General features: G+C 41.1%; 1 protein-coding gene across 1 annotated transcript in view; it reads right to left on the bottom strand.

The window, feature by feature from the left end:
- Positions 1-5,902, bottom strand: part of CCDC81 (coiled-coil domain containing 81) — a 78,171-nt gene extending 72,269 nt beyond the window's left edge. The window contains exon 1 of the mRNA XM_054699586.1: positions 5,862-5,902. The gene's annotated coding sequence lies outside the window, so the exon portion shown is untranslated. The remainder of the gene's footprint in view (positions 1-5,861) is intronic.
- Positions 5,903-14,010: the final 8,108 nt, after the last annotated feature.

Below are 14,010 nucleotides of genomic sequence, written 5' to 3'. Positions count from 1 at the left end.
TTTATTTATTTTTTTTTAATCTTAAATTTTATTTTATAATTCCCCATACAATTGCAAACGCCCCATTCTGACCCCAATCCTTCCCTCCCCCCCCCCCACCCCCACCAAAAGTGTCTCTGGTTCATAGTTTTTTGTATTTTGATTTTCATTTCACTTTCTTATATTCATTTTCCTGGTCCCTTATTTAAGTTTTCTAGATTCCTGCTATGAGTGAGACCATCTGGTATTTTTTCTTTTCTTTTGGCTTACTTCCGCTGAGCATGATCCCTTCCAGCGCCATCCATGTTGCTGCAAATTGCATGTGTTTATCTTTTGAAATGCTGAGTATATTCCATGGTATATATGTACCACATCTTCTTGATCCAGTCATCTACCTTTGGGCATTTGGGTTGTTTCCAAAGCTTAGCTATTGTAAACAGTGCTGCTATAAACATAGGGTGCAGGTGCTTCTTTGGAATTGATGTTTCTGTTCATTTGGGTAAATACCTAGGAGTGGAATTGCTGGATCATATGGAAGCTCTATGTTTAGTAGGTCCAGAAATCTCCACACAGCTCTCCATAGTGGTTGGACCAGTTGCACTCCCACCAACAGTGCAGAAGAGTTCCTCTTTCTCCACATCCTCGCCAACATTTTGTTGTTGCTAGTTTTTTTAATATGTGCCATTCTCACTGGTGTGAGATGGTATCTCATGGTAGTTTTTGATTTGCATTCCCCTGATTGCAGTAATGTTGAACATTTTTCATATGTCTGTTGGCCATTTGCATTTCTTCTTCAGAGAAGTCAGCTCTTCTGCCCATTTTTTGACTGGATTATTTTCTTTGTTGTTGCTGAGTCATCATCAGCTCTTTGCAGATTTTGTGATCAGTCCTTTATCATTAGTGTTGGGTGCAAAAATGTTCTCCCAGTTGGTGGGGTTTCTCTTTGTTTTTTATTGTCTCTTTTGCTGTGCAGAAGCTCTTTAATTTGATGTAGTCCCAGCTGTTTATCTTGTCTTCACTATCACTGCTTTGGGTGATGTGTCTGTAAAGATGTCTTTGATATGCAAATCCCTAGTGTTTCGCCTATATTCCTTCTATGTATTTTATGGTTTCAGGTCTTATGTCTAGTTCTTTAATCCATTTTGAGTTGATTTTTGTGTATGGTGTGAGGTAGTGGTCAAGCTTCATTCTTTTGCATGTAGCGACCCAGTTTTCCCAGCACCATTTATTGAACAAACTTTCTTTGCTCCAATGCATAGTCTTTGCTCCTTTATCAAAGATTAGTTGACCATAAATCTGTGGGTTTATTTCTGGATTTTCTATTCGATTCCATTGGTCTGTATGTCTGTTCTTGTTCCAATACCATGCAGTTTTGATGATTATGGCTTTGTAGTATAGTTTGAAGTCTGGGAGTTTGATGCCTCCATTTCCTTCTTTTTTTTTCAGTAGAGCTTTGGCTATTCGGGGTTTTTGGTGATTCCATATGAATTTCATAAATAATTGTTCTATTTCTTTGAAGAATGCCATTGAGATTTTGATTGGAATAGCAATGAATCTGTATATCGCTTTTGGTAGGATGGCCATTTTAATAATGTTTATTCTCCCAATCCATGAGCAGGGGATGTCTTTCCATTTCTTTGTGTCTTCTTCTATTTCTTTTAACAGTGTTTTATAGTTTTCTTTGTATAGGTCCTTTACCTCTTTTGTTAGATTTATTCCCAAATATTTGATTTTTTTTGTTTCAATAATAAAGAGTGGTTTTTTTGATTTCTTCTTCTTCAGATTTATTGTTTTGTGTATAGGAAGGCTACTGACTTTTGCGTGTTGATTTTGTATCCTGCCACTTTACTGCACTGACTGATGAGTTGAATTAGTTTTTCTGTGGAGATTTTGGGGTTCTCTATGTATATTATCATATCATCTGCAAATAGTGACAGTTTGACTTCTTCTTTTCCTATTTGGATTCCTTGGATGTCTTTCTCTTGTCTTATTGCTCTGGCTAGGACTTCCAGTATTATATTGAAAAGCAGTGGTGAGAGTGGACATCCTTGTCTTGTTCCAGATCTTAATGGAATTGCTTTCAGCTTCTCACCATTGAGAATGATACTGGCTGTTGGCTTGTCATAGATGGCCTTTATGATGTTGAGGTATGTTCCTTGTATCCCAAGAATTTCAAGGGCTTTTATCATGAATGGGTGTTGCACTTTGTCGAAAGCTTTCTCAGCATCTATTGATATTATCATATGGTTTTTATATTTCTTTTTGTTGATGTGTTGGATAATGTTGATTGATTTTCGGATGTTAAACCATCCTTGTGCCCCTGGAATGAATCCAACTTGGTCGTGGTGAATTATCTTATGGATACATTGTTGGATTCTGATAGCTAAAATTTTATTGAGGATTTTTGCATCAGTGTTCATTAGGGAGATTGGCCTATAGTTTTTCCTTTTTTGTGTTGTCCTTATTCGGTTTGGTATTAGTGTAATATTGGCTTCATAGAACGTGTTTGGTATTGTCCCTTCCTTCTCAATTTTTTGGAAGAGTTTGTGAAGGATAGGCACTAATTCGTCTCTGAATGTTTGGTAGAATTCATTTGTAAATCCATCAGGTCCTGGGCTTTTGTTTTTGGGGAGGTTTTTGATTACCATTTCAATTTCGCTGCTTGTAATTGGTCTGTTTAGGTGTTCTATTTCTTCTTATCTAGCTGGTGGTGATTGTAGAGTTGTAGGAATTTGTCCGTCTCCTCTAGATTGTTGAACTTGTTTCCATATAACTGTTCATAGTAGTTACTGATTATTCTTTTGATTTCTGCTGTGTCCGTTGTGATTTCTCCTCTTTCATTTATGATCCTGTGTATTTGTGCTTTCTCCCTTTTTTCCTTTGTGAGCCTGGCTAGGGGTTTGTCTATTTTATTTATTTTTTCAAAGAACCAGCTCTTGGTTTCATTGATCTTTTGGATTGTTTTTTTAGTTTCAATTTCATTTATTTCTGCTTTGGTTTTTATTATTTCTTTTCTTCTACTGGATTTGGGGTTTTTTGTTGTTCTTTTTCTAGATCTTTGAGCTTCAAGATTAGGTTGTTTCTTTGAGTTCTTTCTTGTTTTTTGATGTGAGCTTCTATTGCTATATATTTTCCTCTTATTACTGCTTTTGCTGCATCCCATACATTTAGGATATTGGTGTCCTCCTTGTCATTCAATTCAAAGAATTTTTTAATTTCTTCTTGATCTCCTCATTAGTCCAGTGGTCTTCCAGTAGTGTGGCTTTTAATCTCCATGAGGTAGGATAGTTCCTTGCCTTCTTTTTATGATTTATTTCTAGTTTGATGCCTTCGTGGTCAGAAAAGATGGTTGGTATGATTTCAATCTTGGTGTATCTGTTGATGTTTGTCTTGTGCCCCAGTATGTGATCGATCCTGGAGAATGATCCGTGTGCGCTTGAGAAAAATGTGTACTCCGTTTTTTTTGGGTTTAGTGTTCTATAGATGTCTGTTAAGCCCAAATGCTCTAGGTCCTTATTTAGAGCTTTAGTTTCTTTACTTATTTTTTGTCTTGTTGATCTATCCATTGTTGATAGTGGTGTGTTGAAGTCTCCCACTACGTATGTGTTTTCTCTGATGTCTGTTTTCAGAGAGGACAACAGTTGTCTGATATATTTTGGTGCTCTTTCGTTTGGTGAGTATATGTTAATGAGTGTTATTTCTTCTTGAAGTATTGTCCCCTTAATCATAATGTAGTGACCATTGGGGTCTCTTTTTATTTTGAGTTTGAAGTCTGTTTTATCTGATATAAGTATAGCTGTTCCTGCTTTCTTTTTTGGCCCATTTGCTTGTAGGATTGTTTTCCATCCTTTGACTTTGAGCCTATTTTTATCTTTTGTAGCTAAATGTGTTTCCTGGAGACAGCAAAAGGTTGGGGTTTTGTTTCTTAATCCAGGCTGCAACTCTGTGTCTTTTTATTGAAGAGTTTAGTCCATTTACATTTAGAGTTAATATTGATATGTTAGCATCTGTATTTGCCATTATGTTTGTCTTTCCTTTGATTTTATTTATTCTTTTAATAACTTTTTTTTTTTTTGGTCTTCTTTCGTTGTTATTCGTCCCTCTGAGGTTCTGGCTTTAGGATTCCTTGTAGTATTTTTTTGGAGTGGGGGTTTATTCGTAATGAAATTCCGGAGTTTCTCTTTGTCTGGGAAGGTCCATATTCTTTCTTCATGGAGGAAAGAGAGCTTTGCGGGATAGAGTATTCTTGGTTGGCATCTGTTTTCTTGGAGTCTGTTGACTATGTCCCTCCACTCTCTCCTTGCCCGTAGTGTTTCTTCAGAGAAGTCTGATGTCAGCCTGATTGGTTTTCCTTTGAATGTTATCTGTTTCCTCCCTCTTGTCAGCTTCATTATTTTTTCCTTGTCCTGGATTCTTGGGAGCTTTACTATTATGTGTCTTGCTGTGTTTTTCCTTTCGTCGTGGAAGTTTGGTGTTCTTCTTGCTTCTTGTATATCAATTTTCAGCTCCTTCTTCTCATTTGGGAAGTTCTCTTCAATTATATCCATGAATATTTTCTCTGTTCCTACATCTCTCTCCTCTCCTTCTGGAATTCCTATAACTCTTATATTTCCTTTCCTCATGGAGTCAGATAGTTCCCGAAGTCTTTCTTCATTCTTTTTCCTTCGTACTTCTCTTTCCTTTTCTGTTTTGGTTCTTTTTATTTCTGTGTCTTCAAGATTACTTATTCGTTCTTCCATTTCATCTATTCTGCTTTCATTGCTTTTCCTAGAGTTCTTTAGTTCCTCCATTAATTCTTTGATCTCCTGCATTTCTCTTACTTCCCTCTTTAGGGACTCAATTTCCTTCTTCTGATCTATCACTTTTTTAATCATGGCAATTTTAAATTCTCTTTCTGGAAGGCTCAGAAGTTCTTCCAAGTTGCTGTCGTTGCAATCTGCGGAGTGGTTTTCTTTTTGTGGTGTGCTTCTTTCCTGAGGAGTTGTTAGGTTGCGTGTGGTTCTTCTACTCCCTACTGTCTGTTTTCTAATTTGTCGTATGCGTTGGGACACTGTGATGCTCGGACTGACTGGCATCTTGGGTGAACTTCTCCGCTCCCCTCTGGCTCTTCCAGGAGCCATCTCTGCCTTCTGGGGGAGCTTTCTGCTGGTTTTAGGCAGTTTTTACTGAAGAAATGTCCCTGTTCTCAAATGGCGAAGCGGGATGCAGTCCCTGCGCCTCCGGTTTCAGGCACACTCTTCTGCGCCCCCGGTCTGCCCCGGACGTGGGTGCCTGCTCCCTCTGTGGGCTCAGACTGCTGGTCGGAAGGGGCCTGGCGTGGAATAACTTCCCGGCTGGCCACTGCAGAAGCCTTCTGCCCTTTTCAAGCAGTCTTAAGAAATTTCCTGTTCTATGGGGTGTTAGTGACTTTTTTTTTCCTGGTCACTAGGTGGCGCCAGAGATCTCTCCTATTGTCCTTGGGGGGCTGTTTTTCGTCCCCCCCACCCCGTGGGACAGGGAACAGAGCGGGAATGGTAGGGTACACCTCAACAGCTTTGGGGTGCTGTGTCTGCCTTGTGCCCCACCGTCGTGGAGAACCCACGCCCCGAATTTTCGTGCCCCGGGTCTCAGTTCAAAGCCCTCAGGTCCAGGACGCGGGCTGTAGCCCAGTTCAGTGGCGCAGGAATGGCGCCTTTTGCCCCGCTCCCGTGCCCGGGTGCCTGGTTCCTGTTCACTCAGGGAGGGACCTTCACCTCAGTGAGGACCTCCGCGCGTCTCCCCGCAAGCCTAGGTCGTCTCCCCGCAAGCCTAGGTCGCAGGCGCGGGTACCTGGGCAGCCGCGATTCCGGTCTGCACTTGCTTTTCAAGCTCCCCGAGCGCGCCGCGTTTCCGCGCAAGCTTACCGGCAGCCCGGGCTGTGTGCGCGTCTCCCGGGGTCTTTGTTCTTCTCTAATGGCGCCCGGAGCCGTTCGCTCGCCGCGGCGAATCCTGCAGGGTTCGCCTCAGCTCCCGTTCACGGGGTGTGGTGGCTGCAATAGTTCCTTTCCACTCACGGTCCCGCTTGCTGCGTAGTTTGTTCTTGTTGGTCGTTTTGGTTTGTTGTTTCCCTCCTCTCTGCCGGTCGGAGAGTGCCGCCTCTGTGGGCGGGGGAGGGGAGCAGGGTTCTGCGCTTCCCTCCCTTCTGGTCCTCTTTTATGGCCACTTTCTTCTTCGGGTAGTTTGCTGGAGTCGTCCATTTATCTTCCGTGTCCCAGTTCTCACTGGGACCTGCCGCTTTTCCTCCCTATTAACTTTTTTTAATGGGAGATCTTACTCGCAGCGTCTCCTCGCCGCCATGTTGCTCCGCCCCCGAGGATTACTTTTTAAAAGAAAAAAACAACCCAAAGTTCAGGGGAAGCAAAGGTAAGTAAAATGATCATAAATAAATTTAAAAATAAAGAACTCATCGGATGACTCAAACAATAAACTGAAATAGCATTTTTAGGATTATTGAACTTTAACAAATCAGCCAAATAGAACTTCAAAGAAAAAAATATGTTTAATAAAAAAACCTAACAGAGTAAGAGAAATGTGAGATATATGAAGTTCCAGAAAGAGGAGAGAGAGGAGGGAGAATAAGAAGAAAAGAAAACAGTCATTTGAGAAACAATGCCTGAGAATTTAGCAAACACACGAAGGACTTGTAACCAGTTTCAAGATCAGCAAGTTCCAAAGAGGGTAAGTACAAAGGAAACCACACCTAGGTATCTCATATTCAAACTAAGGAAACTAAAGATAAAAAGACAATTTTAAACCCTCCAGAGAAAAAGAAAACAGCAAGAAATACTACTCACCACAAGAAAAACAGCAACGTGCAAGACAGTGGAGTGACAGCTTTAAAGGATTGAACGAAAAATCTGCCAAACTAGACATCTACACCGAGGAAACATACCCCTCAAAACCAAAGACAAAATTTTAAATTTTCTCACAAAAGCGAAATCTAAGAGATAAACTGAGGATTTTCTCAGACTGAAGGAAAATCATCCCAGATGGAACAGTGAAGACCCAGGAAAGAATGAACAACTCTAAAAAGGGTAAATAATGGATAAAAATGTAAGATTGTTGATTGTTGTGAGCAGCAATTAAAACTATAGCATCTGAAAGTTACAACATGTGTAAATGTAACAAACTATGTGACAATCAAATGAAACATCAGAAAACAAAGCAATAGCTGAGAGGTGGGAAACAAATGAAGTAAGTTCTATTGCCCCAAGCTGGGGCTTAGGGAAAGTTTTCAGATCACAGCAGCCAGGGAGAGAGCCGCAAAAAGAGAGACCCAGAGATTGTTAGAGTTTCCTCTGAAGTATTTGGTTCCGTCCTGATTATTGTGTGCACGTGAGGACGTAATTCAAGGTCAGGGAAAGAACTGTGACCGGGCAGGGTGAGCTGCACCCACCCAGAATAATCAAAGAGAATGATATCTGAAGCTCACGCAGATCCCCAAACAGTGTTTGTTACCAAACAGAGTAGAAAACCTGATAATTCATGGAGTGTTAGATAGAGTACTAAGAAGAATCTTGCCTTGATAGTGGGAAAAATCAATCCTCGGCTACATGATTCCCTGGTCCTCCACAGACTTCAAAGGAAGATCTAAAAGAGCCAACTTGATTCAAAGTAACTTGACTGCTCAATATAAAGAACAAAGCTCCATAATATTTATATGAGGACAAAGGTATCAGAAGTCAAAGTCACAATGTCTAACATTCAACAAGTAATATCGGACATGCAAGGAAACAGAGAAGAAATTCATTCAATTGAAATGAACCCATAAATGACAAAAATAATGGAATTTGTAGACAAGAACATTAAAGTGGTTATTACGTTACTATTTCATATGTACAAGAAGCAAAAGAAAGACTGGCTAAGTAGTAGGAGGCTAAGTAGTAACAAAACATTTTTTAAGATTTATTTTCTTATTTATGCATCCAAGAACTGGCGGGGAGGGGGTGAGAGGCTTCACCAGAGACAGAGCAGGGAACAGAATAGGTGGATTGACTGAAACACTGCTGAGGGGAGCAGCGGGTGAGTCAGGAGAGGTCTGCTGCACCATGTGGGTTGCTCCCTGGCTGGCCGGGCATGGAACTCGTGCTACAGAGGCTGCGGACAGCTTCATAGGGCTGTGCTTAACCCCTTGTGCCACCAGGGAGGCCCCTAGCTTTGCTTTGCTTTTGAGAACAATGGGAGTGCCCTGGGGCTAGCTGGTTCCTTCTTTGCAGACTTTTTGTGAGCAAAGGCAGAAGTTGAGAGCAGACCAGGATGGAAAGCAGTGAGCAAGACCTCACTCTCCGAGAAGTGTATTGTCTTAGCAACATGTCTAAGCAACGATATGCTCTGTGGCAGCCCTAAACTCGCCATCAAAGCAACCAAATTCTCTGTCACCTCCTGTATATTCCTACTAAGTAAGGACTGGAGGTTGTGAGAGTCAGGGAGGGGGTAAATAATTTCTTGGGCTCCCTGGGGCAGTAACAGACATTCCTGGGAATCAGATATGATATTGGGGTGACCACGTGACTCTCTCCAGAGCCAATCTAAGATCACCTGGGTGCTCCTTGTTGAACTGTGGAGCAGGCGTAGCTCTCGATGTGAGTTCTGCTCTTTCCAGATTGCTGGAGAGCCCGTGAGACTGTAGTGAAAAAGCCCAGAGACCCTTCTAAAAAACTAGCACCATTCTGACTGATTCTCAGTCTTTCCTTCTTTTTCTGATGGTTTCTGGTTCATCTTCTCAGTGGGACATGGATTCTCCAGAAATAGAGTTTAAATTTATTTTGAAATATTTGCCATATACAAGAAATTCATGTTTATGTTTCATATGACATTCATATCTCATTTTCAAGAAATTGGGGATAAATTAAGATCTTGGAAAATATCATCTCCTTGTGAAAACCAAAACCCTATTCACACCTTTTCTTTCTTTGACTCCTTCGGAACCCATCAAGTCGGAAACCACTAGGAATATAAGGTCATTTTTGTCAGGGAAGCACTTATTTCTCCACAAAGTACACTACCTTCATATCTTGTTTAGCCTTTCAAAACATCTTATTGAGCATCTTCTGTTTTCCAATCAAATTAAATGTCAGTTTAAAAGATAGTTCTTGATCTCAAGAAGTCTCTCACCTATCAGGCAATAACAATGTAGTGTAGGGTCCTCCCTGGCGGCACAAGGGTTAAGCGTCAGCACTCTCAAGTGATCTGCAGCTACTGCAGCACAAGTTAAATTCCCACAGGGGCCCGGCAGACCTCTCCTGTCCCACCCGCTGCTCCCCTCAGCAGTGTATTTCGTCAGTCTGCCTGTTCTGTTCCCCACTCTGTCTCTGCTGAATCCTCTCACCCTCCTGTGCCTCTGGCCTGTACCCCAGTTCTTGTATAAATAAATAAATAAATCTTTAAAAAAAAAAAAAAACCAACGTAGTACAGTAACATGCCACAGAATACTGTAGGAGAAAGAGTCTGTCTAGTTCTGGGGAGTCAGAAAAAGGTTCTTAGGGAAGTGAAATATATGCTGAGACCGACGAAGGATTCCCAAGGCAAAGGAAATGAAGAAGAGCATACCGAGCAGAGAAGAAAACATGTATAAGACACTTCTAGCTAAACACACATGGTCAAACATAAGCAAGCAGGGTTAGGGGATGGAAGCTGGAAGAAAGTGAGGTGTGAGTGTTAGGGGCTAAAGAGGTAAGGAGGACATGTAGTGATTCCCTACCTAATTCACAAGTCAATGAAAAATTATTGAAGGATATTAAGCAAGGAACTGACATGAAGACACTTACACAGTAGAAAGATCACTCTGGAATTAGTCAGTGAATTGGAGAAAGGAAGAATTAAAAGCAAGGAAACTTTTTAAAAATTTATTTTTCATCCTTACAATGTTTGTTTTCTTTTCTCAGGTGTAGTCCCCATAGAATTCCCACCACCAATTCACCCGTGCACCATCACCACAGTCCCTTGTGTTCTTCCTGCCCATATTTTAATCCCTTTCCCTCTCCCTCCCTCTCCCTTGTAGAATGTCTCTGATTTATAGTTGTCTGTTTATTTTTGTTTTGTTGTGTTGTTTTTTTTGTTGTTGTTATCATTTTTTCCTTGATCCCCTATATGCCTCCTATAAGTGAAACCATCTGATATTTTTCTTTTTCCTTCTGACTTATTTCACTGAGCATAATTCCTTCTAGCTCCATCCATGTTGCTGCAAATTGCATGTGTATATATTTTTTGATTGCTGAGTAATGTTCCATTGTGTATATGTACCACATCTTCTTTTTTTAATAGAGGCATGTTTTATTTATTTATTTGTTTGTTTGTTTGTTTTGTTTATACAAGCACTGGGTACAGTCAGAAGGGCAGAGGGTGAGAGAATTCACCAGAGCCAGAGCGGGAAGCAGAGCAGGCAGAAGGACCGAAGTACACTGCTGAGGGGAGCAGCGGGCAGCAGGAGAGGTCTGCGTGCCATGTGGGACCCTCCTCCGGTGGCTGGGGAGAAGCCGGGGATGGAACCGGTGCTGCAGAGGTCGTGGGCAGCTTCGCAACCCAATGCTCAACTGCTGCGCCACCGGGGAGGCCCATGTACCACATCTTCTTGATCCAGTCATCTATCTTGGGGCATTTGGGTTGATTCCAAGTCTTACCTATTGTAAATAGTGCTGTAATAAGCACAGGGGTGCATGTATTCTTTTGATTAATGTTTTTGTGTCCTTTGGGTAGATCCCTAGGAGTGGAATTGCTGGGTCGTATGGTAGCTCCATCTTTAGCAGGTTGAGGAAACTCCACACAGCTTTCCAGTTTGCACTCCCACCAGCAGTGCAGGGGAGTTCCTTTTTCTCCGCATCCTCACCAACATTTGTTGTTGCTAGTTTTTTTAATATGTGCCATTCTCACTGGTGTTAAGGTTAGGTATCTCATTGTGGTTTTAATTTAAAAGCAAATAAACTCTTGAAGAGACTCTCAAGGAAATTCTAAACCCCTTCTATTCAAAGTGTGGTAAATGGAACAGTAGCAACTTTGATGTCTGAAGCAGAATTTCCTAGAAGCTTGTTGGAAGTGCAAATCAATAACAGCCCAACAGAATCAGCATAAACATTTACAATGTCCCCAGATGGATGATTTGTTGGTACATCAGTTTATGAAGCACGGGTCTAAACTATAGTATATGTAGAATTAGAAATGTGACTAGATTTAAGAACATTTAGAGGAAGACATGACAGAACTTAGCATAATCATTAACTGGATAAGGTGAGGAGGAAGTAGAAAGCAATAATGGTATTCAAGCTTTGGGCAGCTAGTCTGATAGAAATTAATGTCCTTTTCCAAAATAAGAAATACTCAAGGGCAGAGAGGCTGAGGAGAGAAATGAGTTGCTTTGCATATTTGAATTTGAAACTGCTATAAGAGATGAGGCTTTTCAGGAGGCAGCTGGAAATAAGATTCTGGAGTTCAGGGAAGAGCTCTGGAGTAGTCAAAGTGCGCCAGAATTAATAAGAGCACTTTAGAACTATGCTTTCCAATATGGTAGTTTCTAGCCTTGTGTGGCTATTGGGCACATGAAATGGTGATCGATCAATGCAACTGAGAAGTGAATTTTCAAATTTTATTTGCTCTTAATTCAAATATAAAAGTTAAAGCAATGTAAAATGTTTTCTTAAAAAACAATACTTCATTATTTTTAATACTAGATGTCACTTTAATCTTTGAAAATTGACATCTGAATTATGATGAAATATAATTATAAAATAAATACAAGATTTTGAATACAAGACCAATAAAAGTGGAATATTTTATTATTTACTGGTTATAAGTTGAAATTATTATCTTTTGCACACATTGGATTAGATACCTATTATTAAAATAAGTTTTTTTTTACTTAATGTTGCTACAAGAAAAAATTTTAAGTTTATGCACAGCTCACATAATATTTACATTGGAAAATACTGGTTTAGAAGTATAGAGAAAGAAACTTTGAGGATCTAAGATAGTAGTCCATGGGTTTCCATAGAATGACATAAGTAGACAAGTCCTTGAATAGAGAAACATGAAAGAAATATGGCAGGTATTATGGGAATAAAGACAAAGTTCAGTCATTTCAAGGATATCATGAAACGTGCAATGTTGAGTAAAATAAAGCCTGACGTGTCCAGAGAGGCCCATGATGACTTTGTGGAGTAGTTCAATTAAATGCTCTGCCTTAAGTCAGATTGCAAAAGGTTGAGGAGTCAATGAGCTCTAAGGATGAGGAGACAGCAACTCTACAGAAATCTATAAAGGACAGCATGCCAAGTCAGGGCAGGGCTATGTCATAGGAGAACTTTTTAAGAGAGGAGAGACTTGAATCTGTTTCAACATTGTTGGGAAGGAGCCAAAGAGGGATTTTATTATTGTTGTTGTTATTATTATTATTATTATTATATTTCTTACATCGTTGTAGTCCCCAGAGTTCTCCCACCACCTTATCACCAGTGAACCATCACCACCTTCCCTTGTGTTCTTCCCTCCCTTGTTTTGCTCCCTCCCACCTCCTCCTTTGCTGTGTGTCTCCATTCTATGGTCTGCTTGCTAGTTTTGACTTTTCCTTGACCTTTGGCTTGGTTTCTCTATAGTCCACATATGAGTGAGAACATCTGGTATTTATCTTTTCCCATCTGACTTATTTCGGCTAGCACAATCCCTTCCAGCCCCATCCACATTGCCACAAAAGGCATGAGTTTGTCTTTTTTGATGGCTGAAGATCAAAAGAGGAATTAAATATTCAAGAGAAAGGAAATAGTAACAGGGAGATCCCTGAAGAGTTAAATCAGGATGGGGTTTAAAAAAAGATGAAACTTATGTAGGTGGAAAGAATATTCACCCACTGTGAAAGGAAGCATGGTGAAGGATACACACAGATGTTGGGCTCTAGGGAGCAGAAAGCACTTCCACCTGATAATGTCTACTCTCTCAAAAAATGATACGATACCAGTTGATGAGAGGGATATAATGGGTAGGAAACATAAAAAGAGAGTGCTGGGATTTTAAATCTGTTGTGGGAATTTTGGTTTCCTTTTAGGGATGTAGAAAGCTAGAGAGATGCTGTCAAATTTACAATGAGGAAAAATAAACAAGTCCACAGCATTCTTGAACCCATCCAAGTGCTGAGGTTGCCAGTCACTTAACATGGAGCTAGGTTGTGACACTGGTTTACCTGGAAAACATACAGGTGAAAAGGGGTAAGAGCTCAGCTAGGGTGACTGCCTAGAAAGGGAAAAGCCTCTGGGGAGTCTCCACCCTGTTTTGAGCTCTTTTCTCCATGAAGCCCACAGGACACTCAAAAAACATTTGGGGAGTGCAGGGTAAGTCGCCATGCTGTATAAACCTGGGGGAAAGGGAAAAGCAGCCCTTGCCAGGAGTAAACAATCCTTTGCTGGGACTCCTTACACCTAACCAGCCTAAGGAACAAAAGTCTTAATCTGTGACAAAACCTTTTGCTCATAGGGCACTGTTTAAAAACAACATTACAGGGCCTCCCCGGTGGCACAGCGGGTTGAGTGCCACACCATGAAACTGTCCGCAGCCTCTGCAGCACGGATTCAATTCCTGACAGGCCACAGAGATACCCACATGGTGCAGCAGACCTCTCCTGGCTCACCCGCTGCTCCCCTCAGCAGTGTATTTCACTCAGTCCTCCTGTTCTATTCCCCCTATTTATTTCGTCAGTCTGCCTATTCTGTTCCCTGCTCTGTCTCTGGTGGATCTTCTTACCCTCCCACGCATCTGGCCTGTACCCCGGTTCTTGTATAAAAAAAAAAAAAAAAGGATATATCTTAAAGGCAGCCAGAGAAGAAAAACAGCGTTATGAAGGATATGGAAGAGTTTATCAAAAATTGTAAGTTTGCTGGGCCTCCCTGGTGGCACAGGCGGTAGAGCGCAGCGCTGTGAAGCTTTCCTCAGCCTCTGCAGTGCGGGTTCCATCCCCGCTGGCCGCGGAGATACCCACATGGTGCAGCAGACCTCTCCTGTCTCACCTGCTGCTCCCCTCATTAGTGTATTTCG

The sequence above is a fragment of the Talpa occidentalis genome, unplaced genomic scaffold (assembly GCF_014898055.3).
Source record: "Talpa occidentalis isolate TD23 unplaced genomic scaffold, MPIMG_talOcc4v2.1 talOcc4.3, whole genome shotgun sequence".
NCBI classification, from domain to species: domain Eukaryota; kingdom Metazoa; phylum Chordata; class Mammalia; order Eulipotyphla; family Talpidae; genus Talpa; species Talpa occidentalis.
This window is presented reverse-complemented; position numbering and strand designations above follow the sequence as displayed.